Source organism: Notamacropus eugenii, chromosome 2, assembly GCF_028372415.1.
Source record: "Notamacropus eugenii isolate mMacEug1 chromosome 2, mMacEug1.pri_v2, whole genome shotgun sequence".
In the NCBI taxonomy this organism is placed as follows: domain Eukaryota; kingdom Metazoa; phylum Chordata; class Mammalia; order Diprotodontia; family Macropodidae; genus Notamacropus; species Notamacropus eugenii.
The window spans coordinates 335,287,144-335,305,495 of record NC_092873.1 but is presented as its reverse complement, the minus strand read 5'-3'; the positions used below and the strand labels follow the sequence as shown (position 1 = coordinate 335,305,495).

The 18,352-nt window shown below is 35.3% G+C and overlaps 1 pseudogene; it reads left to right on the top strand.

Annotated features, from left to right (window-relative positions):
* Nucleotides 1-523: 523 nt before the first annotated feature.
* The window catches only part of LOC140523036 (peroxiredoxin-6 pseudogene), a 35,674-nt pseudogene continuing 17,845 nt past the window's right edge, over nt 524-18,352 (top strand).

The following is an 18,352-nucleotide window of genomic DNA, read 5'->3' as shown; positions in this document are numbered from 1 at the left end:
TTTAATGTTACCTTTCAAGTTCTTCTCCTAGAGTCTTGTGCCAAAGATTCACAATAAATCATGGGACATGGTTCCTAGTAACCTCCCAAATTCCATATTAAAACAACAACAACAACAAAAACCATCCAAAGCAGTTACTTCCACACAGTTCTTAATAAAACTGGAGGTTGGGGTTGGGGAGAGAAGGGATACTACAACAGTTAGCAATCTTGGATATAACTGCTATTTCAAAATATAAAAATTATAGGGACAGAGCAAAGATGATGGACTGAGTATAAAGATGGACCTGCTCTAGCTCTCCCCACATATCCCATAAAATACCTGTAAAAATGACTCTAGACAAATTCTAGAGCAGAAGAAACCACAAAAGAAAGCCACAAAGCAGAGTAAAAGAGATTTCCAGCCCAAGACAGCCTGGAAAGCTGATAGAAAAGGTCTATTGCACCAGGCTCAGAGCAGAGCACAGCCCAGCCTAGGCCATGTGTCAAGGACAGGACTGGAGCAGGCTTCAGAGCACGGAATCATGGATAGCAGCTGCTGTTCCCAGATTTCTCAACCCACAACTGCCATTACAGCATCAACGGTCAGTGAGAAAGCTCCTTCACCTGGATGAGATGGGAGTGGGGTCCATGGTCTGGGTGGGATCCTAGCCCTGGACCCAGGATGGCAGCAGCCACTGTGACAGCAGTATTCACTTTGGAGCCCTCTGCCCAAAGACCATGGAGGAATCTAGTGGTTGATCTGGGTCTCAGTCTTGAGTGGTGGTCCTGAGGTGAAGAGGAGCACTGGCTTGGTGGAGCTAGTGGAGACTCTGGGGAGAGAATCTTACTCAGAGATTCCAGGCAGAAAAGAGTGCTTGTGGTTGCTCCCAGACTAGTGTACAGGCCAGGAGAGGAACAAACTCCTTCCAGACCCCAAAATCTTTAAATTTCTTTAAAAATAGACTAACCTAAATGGCAAAAGAGGTCCAAAAAGCCAATGAGGAGAAGAATGCTTTAAAAAAGAAGAATTAATCAAATGGAAAAAGAGATTCAAAAGGTCTCTGAAGAAAATAATTCTTTAAAAATTAGAATAGAGCAGATGGAAGCTAATGACTTTATGAGAAACCAAGAAATTATAAAACAAAACCAAAAGAATGAAAAAATAAGAGACAATGTGAAATATCTTGTTGGAAAAAACAACTGACCTGGAAAATAGATCAAGGAGAGATAATTTAAATATTATTGATCTGCTTCAAAACAATGATGAAAAAAGGAGCCTAGACATCATCTTCCAAGAAATTATTAAGGAAAACTGCCTTGATATTTTAGAACCAGAGGGTAAAATAGAAATGGAAAGAATTCACTGATCACATCCTGAAAGAAGTCCCAAAAGGAAGACTCCTAGGAATATTATAGCCAAATTCCAGGCTTCCCAGGTGAAGGAGAAAATATTACAAGCAACCAAAAAGAAACAATTCAAGTATTGTGGAAGTACAATCAGGATAACAGAGGATTTAACAGCTTCTATACTAAGGGATGAAAGGACTTGTAATATGATATCCCAGAGGCCAAAGGACCTAGAATTACAATCAAGAATCACCTACTCGGTAATACTGTGTATAATACTTCAGGAAAAAAAAATGGAATTTCTATGAAATAGAGGACTTCCAAGCATTCTTGTTGAAAAGACCAGAGATGAATAGAAAATTTGACTTTCAAATACAAAATCAAGAGAAACATGAAAAGGTAAACAGGAAAGAGAAACCTTAAGGAACTCATTAAAGTTTTGCATTCCTACATGGAAAGATGTTATTTGTAACTCATGAGATCTTTTTCAGCATTAGGGTGCTTAGAGGGAATATGTGTGTTGGTCCTTCATTGCTGAAGATCATGCCATGAGAGAAATAGTGACATGACTTGCACTTGACTTTGTTTTGAGTGAGGGAGGGCTGTGCAGGTCATCACCCTCACTTCTCCTCCAGAATCATCTGAATCCAGTGACCAGAATTCATCAGAATGACTGGAGATGACCCAGGATGAGGCAATTAGGGTTAAGTGACTTGTCCAAGGTCACACAGCCAGTGAGTGTCAAGTGTCTGAGATGACATTTGAACTCAGGTCCTCGTGACTCCTGCACTGGTGTTCTATCCACTGCACTACCTAGCTTCCCCAGAAGGAATATATATATATATATATATATATATATATATATATATATATATATATATATATATATATATACACATAGATAGATAGATAGATAGATAGATAGATAGATAGATAGATAGATAGATAGGTGTGTATGGGTATGCATGTATTTGTATATTATATGTGTGTAGGTATGTGTGTATATATATATATGTGTGTGTGTGTGTGATTATATATACATATATATATACATATGTATATACATACTTGTGTGTGTGTGTGTGTGTGTGTGTGTGTGTGTGTGTGTGTGTGTGTGTATAGAGAGAGGGCACAGGGTGAACTGAAAATGAAGGGAGAATACCTACAAAATAAAATTTACTGTTGAGTGGAATGTACTAGGAGTATGAGAAAAGGAGAGGTAGAATATAGCAAATCATCTCACAGACAAGAGGGAAGAAAGAGCTTCTACAATAGAGAGGAAGAGGGAGGAGATGAAAGGAAATAATTGAGCCTTACTCTCATGGGATTTGGCTTAAGGAGAGAATAACACACATTCAATTGGACATGGAAATCTATTTTACCCTGCAGGAAGGCAAAGGGTAAGAGAATAGAAGAGGGAAGAGTATAGAAGAGACAGCAAATTGGGTAAAGGGATAATCAGAAGCAAACACTATTGTGGGAGGACAGGTCATGGGAGAGAATGGGATAAATGAAGGGTAGGATAGAACAGAGGCAAATGCGGTTAGTCTTTTACAACATTGATATTATGGAAGTGCTTTGCATTGTTACACATGTATGACCTATGTTGAATTGCTTGTTTTCTCAATGAGCATGGGTGAGGAGGGAGGGAGAGGATATGGAACTCAAAGTTTTAAGAATGAATGTTAAAAATTATTTTAGCATGCAACTGAAAATTAAGCTATATAGGCAATGTAGTATAGAAATCTATTTTTCCCTACAGGCAAATAGAGGGGAAGGGAGATGGAAGAAGTGTGGGTAATAGAAAGGAGGACAGACTAGAGAAAGGGGTGGATGGAGTATATGCTCTCCCGTAGTGGAGGGTGGGGAAAGATGGGGAGAAAATTTTCAATCAAAAATCTTGTGTAAGTGAAGGTTAAGAACTGAAAAATAAATAATATATATATATATATTAAAATATATAAAAATTATACAGATTGAAGAAACAAATATATTTTTAATGATTTTTAAATTTTATTTTCAGATCTGTATTTACTCCATTCAATTTTAAAATATCCTTTCTCCCCTTAAAGAAAGCATGAAAGACTTATCATGAGGTACAAACTTATACAGTCAAACAAAACAAATTTATATTGTCATGTTAAAAAAAGATTAAAGTTTCTATCTTCATTCTGAGTCCATAACTTGTCTGTCAGGGATATATGACATGTTTAATTTTGAGTCCTCTGGATTGTTATTGGTCTTTGTGTTGATGAGAGTTCTTAAGTCTTTCAAAGCTGTTCAACAAAGTGCAATTCAAAATAGCTACCATCTTTAGGGCATGGTTATTTAAAAAAAAATGACATAAAACACTTTCACATCTGTTTTGATTTATTGAATGACCATAGACAGTTAACTTTCCAATTCCCCCCAGGTCAGTGAGGTATACGTCAAGGTATAAGGTCATAACCAAGCACCATTAACAGAGTCAAAGAGGCCACATGATACAAGACTTGCAGATGAGGACATCCGATGAGCTAGGATTCCCCTCATTTTGCATCTCCTTTCCCTACTTTAACAACAAGGAAATTCTAATTCAATTATTTTGGATATTGCTAAATACCATAAGTCAACTTGATTCCTGTCAGCATAGGAATTCAGGTTTGAAAATGAAATAAAATGGCATACTTATAAGTCTTTAATAAATTTCAAATGGAAATTTACTTAGTCATAGCCAGGAAAGGATTTTAAGGAAGGATTAAGTACTAATTTAGTTGAGTCTAACTTCCTAGACTTTGTGTTGGACATGCTAAGGTTCTAGTGAGAAATGTATATCAAACCCGAGAGAGAAGCTGAGGAGTCCTTGATCTTACGTTACAAGGAAGTTGTATCAATAATATGAGCCTTAATCCCCTGAGCCAATTGAGGGTAATTTCAATACTTTGCTTAATAAAGAAAAAAGAAAGAATTTTATCTACATAGTAGAGACCTAAAGTGTAACTATACCTCCTTACTCTACTCTTTGAATGGGTAACAGAAAATTTTGGACAAGACTGATAGAGACAGGTCATCTGGAATTTTCATCTACTGCATGAATTATTTCTTAAGTTCTATTTCAGTTAATAGTTAATTATGGTTAATAGCATAACTATAGTTATATTATAACTAGGTAGTAGAACTTAGATTTAAACACATAGGTCCTCTGACAAAGATCTCTTCTTTTCAACACTACCACAGTTACTGACATCAATACTACATACTGTGTTCTACATACAATAAGCAATGAAAATTATAAATGTCTATCCATTTCATAACTTATATCTACAATGTAGATTTTTACTTGAAAATTCACCAAAATTTGTATCTCATTCTGGGAAACACTACTGAGTAGTAAAGAACAGTATTATTTAAAGGATGGTGAAGTGATACCTCTAATAATTGCTACATATAGAACTTGGAACAAGTCACTTTACCCCATATGCATCAATTTCCACATTTGTAATGAGACTTTAAATGTAATCCCAGAACGTTTCCAACTCTATATCTATGACACTAGGTTATTTTGAAATGAAAGAATGAGTTATAATATTTGATGAGATCAAAACTGACTAATAAGTTCCTCACCTAACTGCCAATTAGATGAATAGCTAAACTTAAAAGTGCAGTAATAGAAAGATCCCTAATGTTAGGCTTATAATACTTAATGCATATCCTTAATCTATAGATCATTATAGGTCTCATGTAATACATATGAACATAATCTAATTTTGTCAGTCTCTGAAATAGGACAGAACATGAACTTCTGTGTCTCATAGGTCGTACAGAAAACACTTTGAAATCTGTCATTTAAAGAGACCCAATCTTGTCTAGGCCAAATCTATCCCCTATTTCCTTTCTTTCTTGTTGCTAAAATTTAGTAAAATGTGACAAAAAAATTTTATGAACAAGTAATTATGCCTCATCTATTGATGAAACTGCTTTCAAACTAACAGTAAATACCACTGTACTTCACTCTGTAGTAGATAATTGTAAGACCCTAGTCCCCAGTCATTTACTACTGCATAGACCCACAATCTCAAGCAAAGCACTCTAGGATCAAGACATTATTCTTCAGTTGTAATCACTATTCCCTGTCCTGACATTGCTGGCAAAAACTCACTGATAAGTATCTTTCAACTTTATTGATAAGCATTTTTCAAGTCTAAAGTCTATGCTAAGTCTATAATACTGATAACATTTGGAGAGTTATTGGTCTTTGTTTCATCAACTCTCTAGAGATGCATTAGAACTTTTTTAGACACAAAGAAAACCATTACACAGACCTCTAAGGAAGAATTCTGCAACCCACATATTAGACTAACCATCACCTTGTCCAACTTTACAGGATACAGAAGTCTTGTGATCAGATTCACTCTGACCCATTCTTTGGTTTGGAATGTCTAGGAGCTCCCCAGTGAGAAGTTATTTTTTGTTATTTTCTGGCAGAATCTAGACTGCATTTAAGACACACAGAAACTAATTGCTTAAACCAGATTGCTTGGGCTGACATTAAGATCACTGCAGGCTGTGAAGGTAGGGCTACTGTTTGCAACACAAGACTTTCTTAGCTGTGGCTTGTGCATATAGCACTTTAAGCCAATGAATGTATGCAGGAAGGTGGAGGGATTGGGCAGGGGAAGGTGGGGAGAGGGAGAGAAGCATCCATGCCACTAATTGGTTAAAAACTACTCTTCTGTCTGGCTACTAGGTAGCAGACACCACAGAAGACCACAATTACTAGTCCTCCATGAGCTTTATTGCCTTGAGTGCCCTCTACATGATTATTCATATTTGTCCAGAAACTTAGAAGCCTCAGATGAGTAAAATTATTTATATGACAGCTGTTTTAAAACTCAGAAACCAAGATGTTCGACAGACACCACACAGGCCTTTTTTCTTTAGTCTTGTTTCTGTTTAAAAAAAATAACAATTTTGAATTTCATAAACATAAGCAAATATGATCATTTCTCATATATGAAGTAGACAGAAAAAGATTGACTATGAGACACCAAGTCTCTTTCACATTATTTTTAATACCTAATAAATTCAATCGTATTAGTTCCAAACAGGTCTTGCTTGGCTGTATCTCACTGAAATTCTGTTTGCAAAATTTTAAATGTTTTCTTGATTCACTCTTCTCTTTCTTTTTTCTTTTCTCTGATGTCATTCTCATTATCCCTTCTTCTCCCAATTTATTCCACATCCTGAGTGCCCCTCTAGTGTAAAAAATAAGAAGTCAAATAAAAACAAAATTTACATATTGACCATGAATGAAAACATATATCTTATTCTGCGTTTCTAGTCCATCACCCCCTCCCGTCATCAAGGGGACATTGATCTTCAGAAATCATTACATTGTTCAGAATTCTTGAGGTGTTTTTTTTTTTAAGTTGTTATTCTTTACAATGTTGTAGTTATATAAATCATTTACCTTTTTCAGCTTATTGCACTCTGGATCAATTCAGGCAAGTCTTGCTTGAACCATTTGATTTCTGTCACATATTATGTCCTTAAATTCATATGCAACAACTTTTGTCAACCATTTCCAACTTACTGGGCACATATTTTGTTTCTAGTTCTCTGCTAAAAATAATTTTAAAAATTCTATAAATATTTTTGGATACACAGCCTTTTCCCTCTTCAATCTTTTTTGGGACATGTACTTAGTAGTGATATATCTAGGTTAATATGCCTCTATCCAAGCTTCCTGGGAGGGCCAGGTTCATATGCTCGGTCAAGTCTTGTCTCTAAAGGTAGATGAAGTGCTTTGCTTTCAGCACTACTGCAACTGGGATATCATGGTCTTTCATGTCCAAGGTAAAACCTATTATGATGTCCTTTTGCAGTTTGAGTTTTCCAGTGCACAGATGTGGATGAATTCTCTTGCCAGGAGAAGATTGCCAATCTGTTCCTGAGTAGCTATTTGAGCCTTCCAAAGGTAGTGATCATTACTAGTGGGAATGGGAATGGTACAATATTCATCAGTGGAATAAGTGATCCAGTGTGAGGTTGATAAGTATGTGATCCAGATGTCTAAGAAATATTTTAGAGTTATAGCAATGGGCTACTTCAACTGGAAGTTATTCCTAAATGTGGAAGGTGGTTTTAAATTCATGTAACAGAACTAGGATGCTGTTAATCTCATTATCAATGACTCCTGGGGTGCGTGGGTCCTGACTTGCACTTGCTCAATCTTATTTGAAGCTGAAGAAGATGAAACTGAAAAAAAGTGGAAATTTCTCCTGTCAGGCTAAGTATTAATACCTATTTTTGGACCTCCGCAAGGAAACGGATCAGTTCTACAAGTCTTTATTTCCTGCTGTGGAATATGGTTACCGTTCCATCTCCATCTTCCCTAGTGACCAGATCAGCTTCATCCTTTGAAGTAAAACCTCCAGAACTAAATTCTAGAAGTCAATGAATCAACTGACATAGGAACAAATTGAGGAGGTAAATCTGAAACACTGCAACTCAGACTGTACTGCATAGTCTCCTAGGAGAGATACATACCTACTCTAAAGAGTCTAGATTGACCATCCACACAAGAAAAATCAAGTGGGTAAAGAAATTCTATTGTCTAGAATGTGACATGCAATTTGATGGACAGTCTATAGAATCTGCCCATAAGTACGTATATCTTGAAAAGGTAGTAAAAATGAACAAGTTGATCCCATAATTAAAAAGGAAAAGAAAATGTTTTTTCTTTTCTTTTTGTTTGTTTATTTTTGGGGTTTTGGGCTTTTTTCTTTTTGGAAATTAAGAAAACTGAAATAGTCATTTAAGGCCCTGAACCATAGGTAAGGACACCAGAACATCACCTCAATTTCTCTCAGGCACTTCAAGGTACAAATACACATGTTTTAGAGTGCTCACATACTTGCCTCTGAGGACCTGATGGGTACTTTAAGTCTCTCTATTGACTGAGGATCAAGTCTTCTGCCAGTCACTCTTCCCATTGCTGAGGTGCTACTAAAGCTAGAACATACTCAAGAGAATCTGCTCCACTTACCCCACCTTCAAATCATGAAGTGATCACAGGTGAAGGCAGGAAGAGAGTGCAAGATATCTGTCACTATCCAGTCTGGTCATTGAGTATTTATTAATATTGATCATGTGTGTATAGAATTCTCTTATTCTCTAATACCATCCTCACCAAAAAATGAATTTACAACTTAAAATAAACATTAAATTAATATGATAATCCTTTCATATTTCTCTCCCCCCACCAACAATGGTTGTTTCTTATTTTTAATCATATTTTTCAATCTAATTAATAATGATAGCAACACACAGTGCTTTAAGGATTGTATAGATTTTTGTCAGTATTATCTAATGTTATCTTCACAACAACCATGGTGTTCTCGTATTATTATCTCCTGAATACAGATGAGGAAACTGGGGCCATACTCAAAGTCTTAGGGAGGATCTAAATTCAGTTGTCCATCATATACCATGATAGAGGTCTAGTATTCTATCCACTAAGCTACCTAGCTTCCTGATAGATTTAAGGTGTCTTAATTTACATTTTTTATTATTAGTAAAATCTCAGTGTATCTTTTCAAAAGATAGATAACAATTTCCTGTCCTGCTCCTCTAATTAGTTTGTAATGTAGAATTCATATGAAAATATTCCATACATTTGACATATTATCATAAATGGTGTCAGATATTGGTCTACATTTAATTTCTATCGGACTACTTTTCAGTTTTGTCACATATTTTGTCAGATAGTGAAAAAAGAGACATTCTAGTGGTGGGCTTTCAGTTTATCCAACATTATGCTACTAGGTTCAACTGTTTTTGGATATGAAAATCTAATGTGTTTGTTCGTGTGTGTGTTTATGTATGTACACATGTATATATGCTAGCTCTGTGTTTGGGAGGCTCAAAGAAAGGTTTGGGAGAGAAGAGGTATTAGACTGACTACCAAATTGAAGGTCTACAGAGCCATTGTGATGACCTCATTGTTATATGCTTGTGAAACATGGGCAGTCTCCAGCTCCATACCAGGAAACTGAAGTGCTTTCATTTGAACTGTCTTAGGAAGCTTCGGAGGATCACCTGGCAGGATAAGTTACCAGACACTGAAGTCCTTGCTCAAGCTGAACTGCCAAGTGTTCGAACTTTGCTTCAGAGAGTGCAACTCAAATGGGCTGGCCACGTTGTTCAAATGCCAAATGTATGCTTGCCAAAAAGACTATTTTATGGAGAACATGCATGGGGCAGGAGATCACATGGTGGCCAGAAGAAATTATACAAGGACACTCTCAAGGTCTCTCTCAAGAACTTTGGATTTGACTGTGAAACATGGGAGACACTGGCACAGGACTGCTCAGGATGGTGTACCCACATCAGAAAAGCTGCTGTGCTCTTTGAGCAAAGCAGAATTGAGAAAGCACGAAGTAAACATAGGATGCTCAAATTTGGGATATCCACCCCAAATATTCATACGGACTATCTGTGTCCAACCTGTGGTAGAGCATTCCAAGCTCATGTGGTGTGATCAGCCATAGTTAGACACACTGAAACATCACTTTATCATGGTGATATCATTTTGCTTCTCTTCAAAGACAAAGGACAACAACCAACCATGTATGTATGTACTGCATGCATACATAAATATGTATGTTACATACATACATGTGTGTATACATATATATATATATACATATGCAAAATTTGTCTTGCTGAATGAACAAAAATTCCCATCATGAACATCCCATTTGGACTTGAACACCTTGCAATGGGATGATGCTCAACTAGGGCACTGTTTGGGTTTTTTTTTTTTTAACCCATATAAGATTGCATGCCATCATGGGGAGGGAGAGGGAAGGAAGAGGGAGAAAATTTAAAACTTATGGAAGTGATTGTTGAAAACTGAAAACAAATAAATTAATTTTTAAAATGATCAAAAACAAGTGTTGTTAGATAGATTCCTAGTTAGAAGCAAACATAACAAAAAAAAATCAGTGAGTGAAAACATAAAAATGATTCTAAAAAATGAAAAATAAATGAAGACAGTAATGTTAGTCTTACTTTTCATGAAAGCACCATAAGAGAGAACACCTCTGACATTGAAATCCTGGATGTTCTCAAAGAAGGAGATTCTCCTCCCAGGAAATAATCTTTCCTTCTTCTCCCTTTCATCTCCCTCACACCAGCCACAACTCTTCTCAAAGATAAAGTGCAGGTTAATTTATTTTGTTTTCAGTTTATATTGTGCACTGCTTATTGCTTTTGTTATTTCAGGCACATTAGGGACAAAAAAGAAACCTTATTTAAAATTATAAATAATTATTTTTATGTGAATATTTTTGGGAATTTGTTACCAATCATCTGACTTCATATTATGTCTTATGGAAAAATTCATTTTGCGTCATGAACAAATCACATGAGGAAAAGAATCGTGGAATGAATTAAATTAGCAAACCGAGGTTCTACCATACACATATTTCCCCCAGTATTATTTAAAGTTTGTTTTTTCAGATAAATTGATTTTATTTTTCCTAATGTTATAAAGTTTTACATATTGTCCAATTATATAAAAAAATAGCAATTTTGATATTAAGTTTGAAACAGGAAGTCATTTCTAAGTACTTTCAAGCAGAATTAAGGTGGGGGTAATGGAATAATGGTGGAAATAAACCTAATCAGGCTTGCTCTATGAATAGATTTGCTTCATTACTGCTTTAGGATTACATAATACAGCAACATCTATTAATAGAAATCAATTTCTTTGGCTTCTACTGTACTGTGTTAAAAACTATAATTACAAAAGCTATACAGTCTTGATGAATCTAAAATAATTTTCTAACTCTTGATTCTTTAGAATCAACTACTAATGAAGATTTTTTTTAAATCAATCTCTATGAAATGTTATGAGAAGTAACCTTTGAGTAAAGAAGATTCAAGTTCAAATTATTCTCTAACATATATACTGTCTGTGAAGCCCTGTACAGACCTCTTAGCCTCTTAATACTCTAAAATTATCTCTAAAATATATATCTTCTACAGAAAGTGACAAACTATATTAGCAGAGGAAGATATGTGCTTATGCATGTATGTATGTGTATATATATATGTGTGTGTGTGTGTGTAGTATATACTGATAGCAAGCATGTGTAGATATACATATTTGCCTACTTACATATATTTATGTGTGTATATATGTCTGTGTGCATTACATGTGTAAGCACATGTCTATACCTGATCTATAGCAATTTATTGATCTATTTAGGTACTTATCTATCTATCTATGGACCAGGGATCCTATCCACAAAGGGAATTTCTGGTATGGTGTAAGGTAATTAAGCTCAATAATATTTAATGTTGTTGCAATTATAGATTAAGTACCCTCATATGGTCACAGAGCTAATGTGATAGAGAAAACATTTGAACCCAGATCTTCCTGATGTCTTGGCTGCCTCACTGACTGCCCACTATTTTATTTCATCTCTTAAAAAGATGAAATGAATGAAAAATCCCTAGAGACAGACTTTGTGGGTAACTAATCAGTTTATTAATTTAGGCTAGCCAATAATCAAATTGATGGTCAATTGTTTCTTTCAGGAACCAAAGATGATCCATGGAGAGCTTGATAGTTAAAAATACATTTGACAATTGAAAATCAAGGCTGATTGTTGGACTTTTAATTACAAGATTGGCTAGAAGTCTTTAACTTCACTGGCTGAGAATGTGGCTTTATCATGAGATCCAGCCACCACTAGCAATCTGACAAGGTGAATCCTTCTCCATCCAGACCATTCTTTTTGGTTTTCTCCTTCATGAACTGGGTCAAGATAAACTCTAATTGAGAGGTATTAGGACAAGTCTTCTTTCTCCAAGGTAAGAATTCACCCAGAATGGATTCTATTTATACTCTAAACAAAAGTTAGGTATCCTAGTTGAGTAGGATCCTGCCCAATATTGAAGAGCCCATTTTTCAAGGACTAGGAGTGGTCTTTTCAATAAGTCATGTCCTTCAGAGACTGACTTTAACAAGAGCTGAGCCATAATGAGAAAACTGAAGAAAAAAAAACAAACTTGGCTTCCAGTTTAAGAATTGGTTATTTAAATAATAATATGATAATTATTTCTTCAAAAACCTAGTCTGGAGCATAGAATATAATTTTTTAAGTGTTTAAGAGAGAATCAAAGTACTATGAGAAATTCAGGCCAGGATGGACACTATTCAAATCTATATTATCTGACAATGAATTAATGAGATAACGTCTAGGCAGCAAAGACCTAGTTACTAGGTTGCTGGCCTCAGAATCAGGTACATAGAAGACTTGTGTTGATCTAACTGGCCATGGGACCTTGAGTGAGTCATTTCTCTCCTCCTCTGAGTCTCAATTTCCTCATTTGTAAAATAATATTGCATTTAGTGTTAAGGTAGTGAAGAATGCTGTTCACTAAATGATGCCTGGGGTCTTTTCCATTTCTAACACTTTATGATTCTGTTTCTTGAGTTAATAAATAATGTTGAATTAGGACCAAATTATTTTCCCTTTTTATACCTATAGTTTCAAAGTGATAATACACAGAAACCTCTATGGATATGCATATGGATAAGCATTTCTAGGGTAAATTCACAAAATATAAACTCTCTTCCTCAAAGATGGAACCAAGATATTCATTCAAATGCCAGAAAGTCAATTCTACCATGGTAACAACAAAGTTTGTACACATCACCAATAAAGGGAGTCTTGACTCCATCAGGCCTACATACAAACAAACTCCCTTAGGCAAAATCATTCCCTGTCTCACTCATGCTAACTTCTTTACTCTGCTCTGCCTGTTCTCTCTGTCTCTCTCTCTCTCTCTCTCTCTTTCTCTCTCTCAGATCCACTTCACTTTCTCTTCCTGATGCACCCTTCCTTCCCCACAAGCTCCTCCCACCATTAACTGCATGTGACTCAAGCTGTGGACTGGGTCAGAGCTCAAAACAGGTCACATGAACCTGTTAAGTGGCAGGGAAGATCCTCAAATTCCTTTAAAATTACAATAATTCTTCATTCAGCCTTTAGGCAGCCTTTGAAGTGTAGGGACTAAGGGAGAAAACTCTGATCTGTTCAAAAGGCAAAGAAATATGAATTTAGGTTAATTGTTGGATTTTTTTTTTTTTTTACTTAGGTTTTACTTAGGTCTGGAAAAATGTAGGTTTTCCCTTTCATCAGAGGGGTGAGATGAATATGGATAAGTATTTTTGATCAAAATTGAGTGATCAGTCATATACTCTAGATCCTCATTAGAATAGGCCCACTTCTCATTATAATATGTACTCTCTCACTGATCAATGAGAGTCACTTTCCACCTCCAGGAACATCCATTCTTTTAGGGCATATAAGCATTAAGTGGGTTCCATGTGACTTCTTTGGCATCTAAGAATGTCACTGACCCCTTTTATTAATTAGATGCTAACATGATTAATAAAATGATTATTTACACAGAAAGTATGTCTCTCATACTTTTTAAATGTCACAATTGATTGATCATTTTATAGAGGAGGAAACTGAGACTTAGAGAGGCAAAATGACTGACCAAAGGTGACATTTCTCAGAAGTGTTGCACTGAATTTAAAATCAAGCTTTCTTGACTCCATACCCGGTGTTCTTTCCACAGTATCACTTGGTCTTTATGCTTTTATATTCTTTTATTATTTATTAATTGGCAATAAGGACACACTAAAGGAAAAAAATCTTAATATCTGGAAATCCTGAGCTACTCTTTCTGGCCCATGTGACCTACCAGATGGAGAAGTAGACATTTTATCTGATCGTTATGGCTTCTCACACATCTCCAAAACAGAAACTGTTCACCAATGATAAAGCAATTTCAGCTGCTTTTATGTGGTTATGGGCATCAAGAACCCCAAAGTTCTATGAACTTAATGAAATAAGGCCTAATTTAAACTCAGTAAGCATCCCTCCCACACTGTTCACCAGGCTTATGACAGCAAGGCTGCACTAATAAACGCCCCATGGGATTGCAAGAAAAAGTAAGTTTTTGCACACCCTAATCACCTCTTTCTGTTGCCTAGATATTCAAACTAAAAATTAAAAATTTGCTAAGGCCATGATAGGCCAGTTCTACTCCAGGGCTGTTTAATATAACAGAGCAGGAGAATGGATGGGCAGAGGGCATGAGACAGGCAATGTGTCTATGCTTGTAATGGAATGCAACTGTACACACAGATCCCTACCTCTTCCCAGTGCAAAAGAAATCCAAACTCTAAACAGTAGAAATTTTCACAGACTACAATAACAACAATGCAGTACTTTTTTGTACCATTAGTCTAAGAAACTGAGAAATAGAAGGAATGGGGCAAGACATGTGTCCCCCACACTGTTTGGGGTAAGGAGGATGGGCACTTCACTAAACCTGTAGGAAAGAGCCCACTATTCAACTGGAGACAGTTCTGTTACCACCAAAGTCATTTGGGATAGTCTTGTGAATTTCTACTTTGAGGAGGACACTTAGAGATACAAAAAAATCCAACATCACAAGGAAGAGAGTCAGAAAGTGAACAGTAGAGAAAAATAAGGGAGATGGGAACAAAAGGAGTGAAATTACCAAACTTCAGAAGGAACAAAAATCAAAGACCTTGAGCATAAACAAGCAAGCCAACAAGGAATACATTAACAGGACATAGCAATATGGCCTATAAATCTGGCAAACAAATTCATGAATCCATAAATTTTACTGCAAAAGAAAGGAAAATTTTTCAACATGTTATTAGGTAAAAGACCCTGTGGATTTTGAGAAGTATCTGGAACTATAATACACTGTTCCTGAATTGTTTAAAAAGAGAAAGAGCAGAATTGATGATCTAGACAGTAGAAATAATTGGCAGAATAGAAAAACCTGAATACAAGGGCAAGATTCACCAAAGAAATAAAAGAGAGGTCAAATGATTGAAATTTCAAAAACATAGGAGTGAAGGACAATCTAGAAGAGAAGCATAAACACCAATGACATTAAAAAGAAATATTAACAACTACAATAGAAAACAAATGGATGGAATTTTATAACAAAATATTTTCATCATCATGTGTTGTAGAATTATTTTGTTTGGACAAAAAAATTATAGTTTCAAATATGGAGTAGGTGGGAATGGCATTAGTGACAAAAAAATAAGTGGAAATAGCTGTTAGGTGGTACTAAACAGAAATCTGTGCTGGAGGAAAATTGTGAAAGCACTGATGGATCAGTTATAAGGTATCTGAAAAAAATACCACAGGAAAAATATCTCAAATCTTATTAATATTGAAAATACACTTGAGATCTATTTGCACATTTTTCCCCTTAGGCAAATGTTCACTAAGACACATACACACACATCCATATATTGAAAGGATATTCAATTAAGGTATTAGTAGGAGATAGACAGTTTTGCACAATATTTCACAGTTTATCTAACAGCTACTACAATGCAATTGGCAAAAAATATAAAGATTATACCATCACATTGTGCTTTTTTTTGCTGACAAAAAAAAATATTTATATTGGGTAGAACATATATCATATTAAAAGTTCTCTTCCAGCAAGATGCCCGTTATCCATTCACCAAAATTTTTCAATCATCCTTGAGAAAATTATAATAGACAACATTTTTTTCTCAATAATCCTTCGACCATAAATGTAAAGTAATAAAGAACATTGGGAGACATATGATCTGTAAAAATATTTGCTACTATGAGGAAGAGTTTCTGTATAAAATCCAAGGTTAAGACAAATTCTCTACTAATGGTGATATATTCCAGCTGCTCCAGGTTGTGAAAGACATCATGCTGGTCTTTATCAACAATAGAAATATGCCAGATCCTCTTTAAAGAGATGCTTACTTGAAACAGTTTGACCTGATCATACACACACACACACACACACACACACACACACACACACACACACACACACACATACACGGATGAAAAATATTTCAGTAAATTGATATTCATTTTGATAGATAATCTATATAGCTTTTCAGAAACATGTTTATCTTGGATAGGCAGTACAAATGAATAAGCCATCAGTAGCATAATTTAAAAGGAAAAATAAAAAGATCTGGAAATCCATGAAATCATGAAACTCCTTTAGCAACCCCAAACTTCTCCCAGATAGAAGGGCACTTTTTTTTGTTTTTAATATCACATTCAACCAGAGCTACTCTATGGCTACAAAAGATGGAACAGAGTACTTTCCAAATAACTAAAAATCAACATCTCAAACAGAACAATGGAGAGACATATGGTTTGTCTGAGCAGGCTACAATATATAAGAAAACATGACCTTCAGAGAACAGGAGTAAAAGTTGTCATCAGAGAGCTGTCTAATGAGAAGGGAAGATAGACTAGTCACATGATGAAGGTGAGGGATGACAATTGAACAGCCAAAGTGCTACACTGGTATATTATTTAATAAAAATAAATCTTTTATTAATGTCTCTTTTTTATATTACCACAATTTCCCCCAATATCACTCCTCATCCTTCTTGCATAGAGCCATATTATGTAATGAATATCATTTTAAGACATAAAAGAAAAAAATCTTGACTAGCTAAAGTGAAAAATGCAAAAATCTGAAAATGTGTTCAACATACAATTCTTATAGACCTCTTATCTCTGCAAAGGGATGAACTGGAGGTTCTTATACATCTTTCTTCAACCCTTGTTTGGTCTTTATAATTTTGAAATATTTACTTTTTATTGACATTATTATAATGATTGCATAAATTGTTATGTTAACTGAATGCTTCACTCTTTATCAGTTCATATAAATTCTTTATTTTGCTTCTCTAATTATTAGATTTATCATTTTTTATAGCACAGTAATAGGGGTAGGTAGGCAGCACAGTGGATAGAGTGTTGGGCCTAAAGTCAGGAAAACTTATCTTCCTGAGTTCAAATCAGGCTTCAGACACTTACTGGCTATGTGATCCTGTGCAAGTTACTTAACGCTATTTGGTGCAATTTTCTCATCTGTAAAATGAACTGGAGAAGGAAATGGCAAACCACTCCAACATCTTTGCCAAGAAAACCCCAAATGGGATCAGAGAGAGTCAGATATGACTGAAAAACAACTGAATAACAACATGGAACAATAATATTCCACTACTTCAATTTATTTAACAATTTTCCGCTCTCTTTGCTTTATTTTGAATTCTTTACCATCACAAAAAGTGCTACTCTAAATATTTTAGTATATAGAGAAACTTTTTCCTTATTAATGACCCCTTTGCAATATAAACCTGTAAATAGGTTTTGTGGATGAAAAAGGTATGGCCATTTGAGTCACTTTAGTTGCATAATTATAAATTACCTTTAAAAATGATTCATAGCGTCATTGACAACGGACTGGTAAATCTATCTGCATACAACCCCCCTAATATTCACTATTCCTTTCTTTAGTCACGTTTGCCAGATTGCTTGATGTGGAGTGAAACATTGAGATCGTTTCGATTTGCATTTCTCTTTTCAATAATGATTTTGAACATTCTTTTGCAAGGTTGCTAACAATTTAAAGTCAAGAAAAAGAAATGTAAGTCTCATCAAAGAAGAGGGAATCCATTGTGTTGTACTAATGGGGAGTCATAAACAATATCCACATACATTGTTCTATCATGGGTATGCATTATTGGAAGGCATATCCAGTTCCAAGAAATCACACATCCTTCTGATAGTTGAATGAGGACTGAAGTGAAATACTTTTCTTTAAAAACATACAATTCAAGAGATTCATCTTGGATCCATGTCTAGAAAACCAGTGTCAGTATAAGGAAGGCTTGAATTCAAGCTCTGTTGGTGCTTGCAGCCATGGGCTTGTTATCCCCAGAGTACACTCCAAGATTATAAACAGCCAATCAGTTGCTAATCTGAATCAGGGAGGAAATTTTCCACCCACGGATTCACTAACACTGTTGAATTCATAATGCTTGACAAAAAAATAAATTAGAACATAAATTAATGGACATCAGTGAGAACATAAGTTAATGTTTAAGTTTTGAA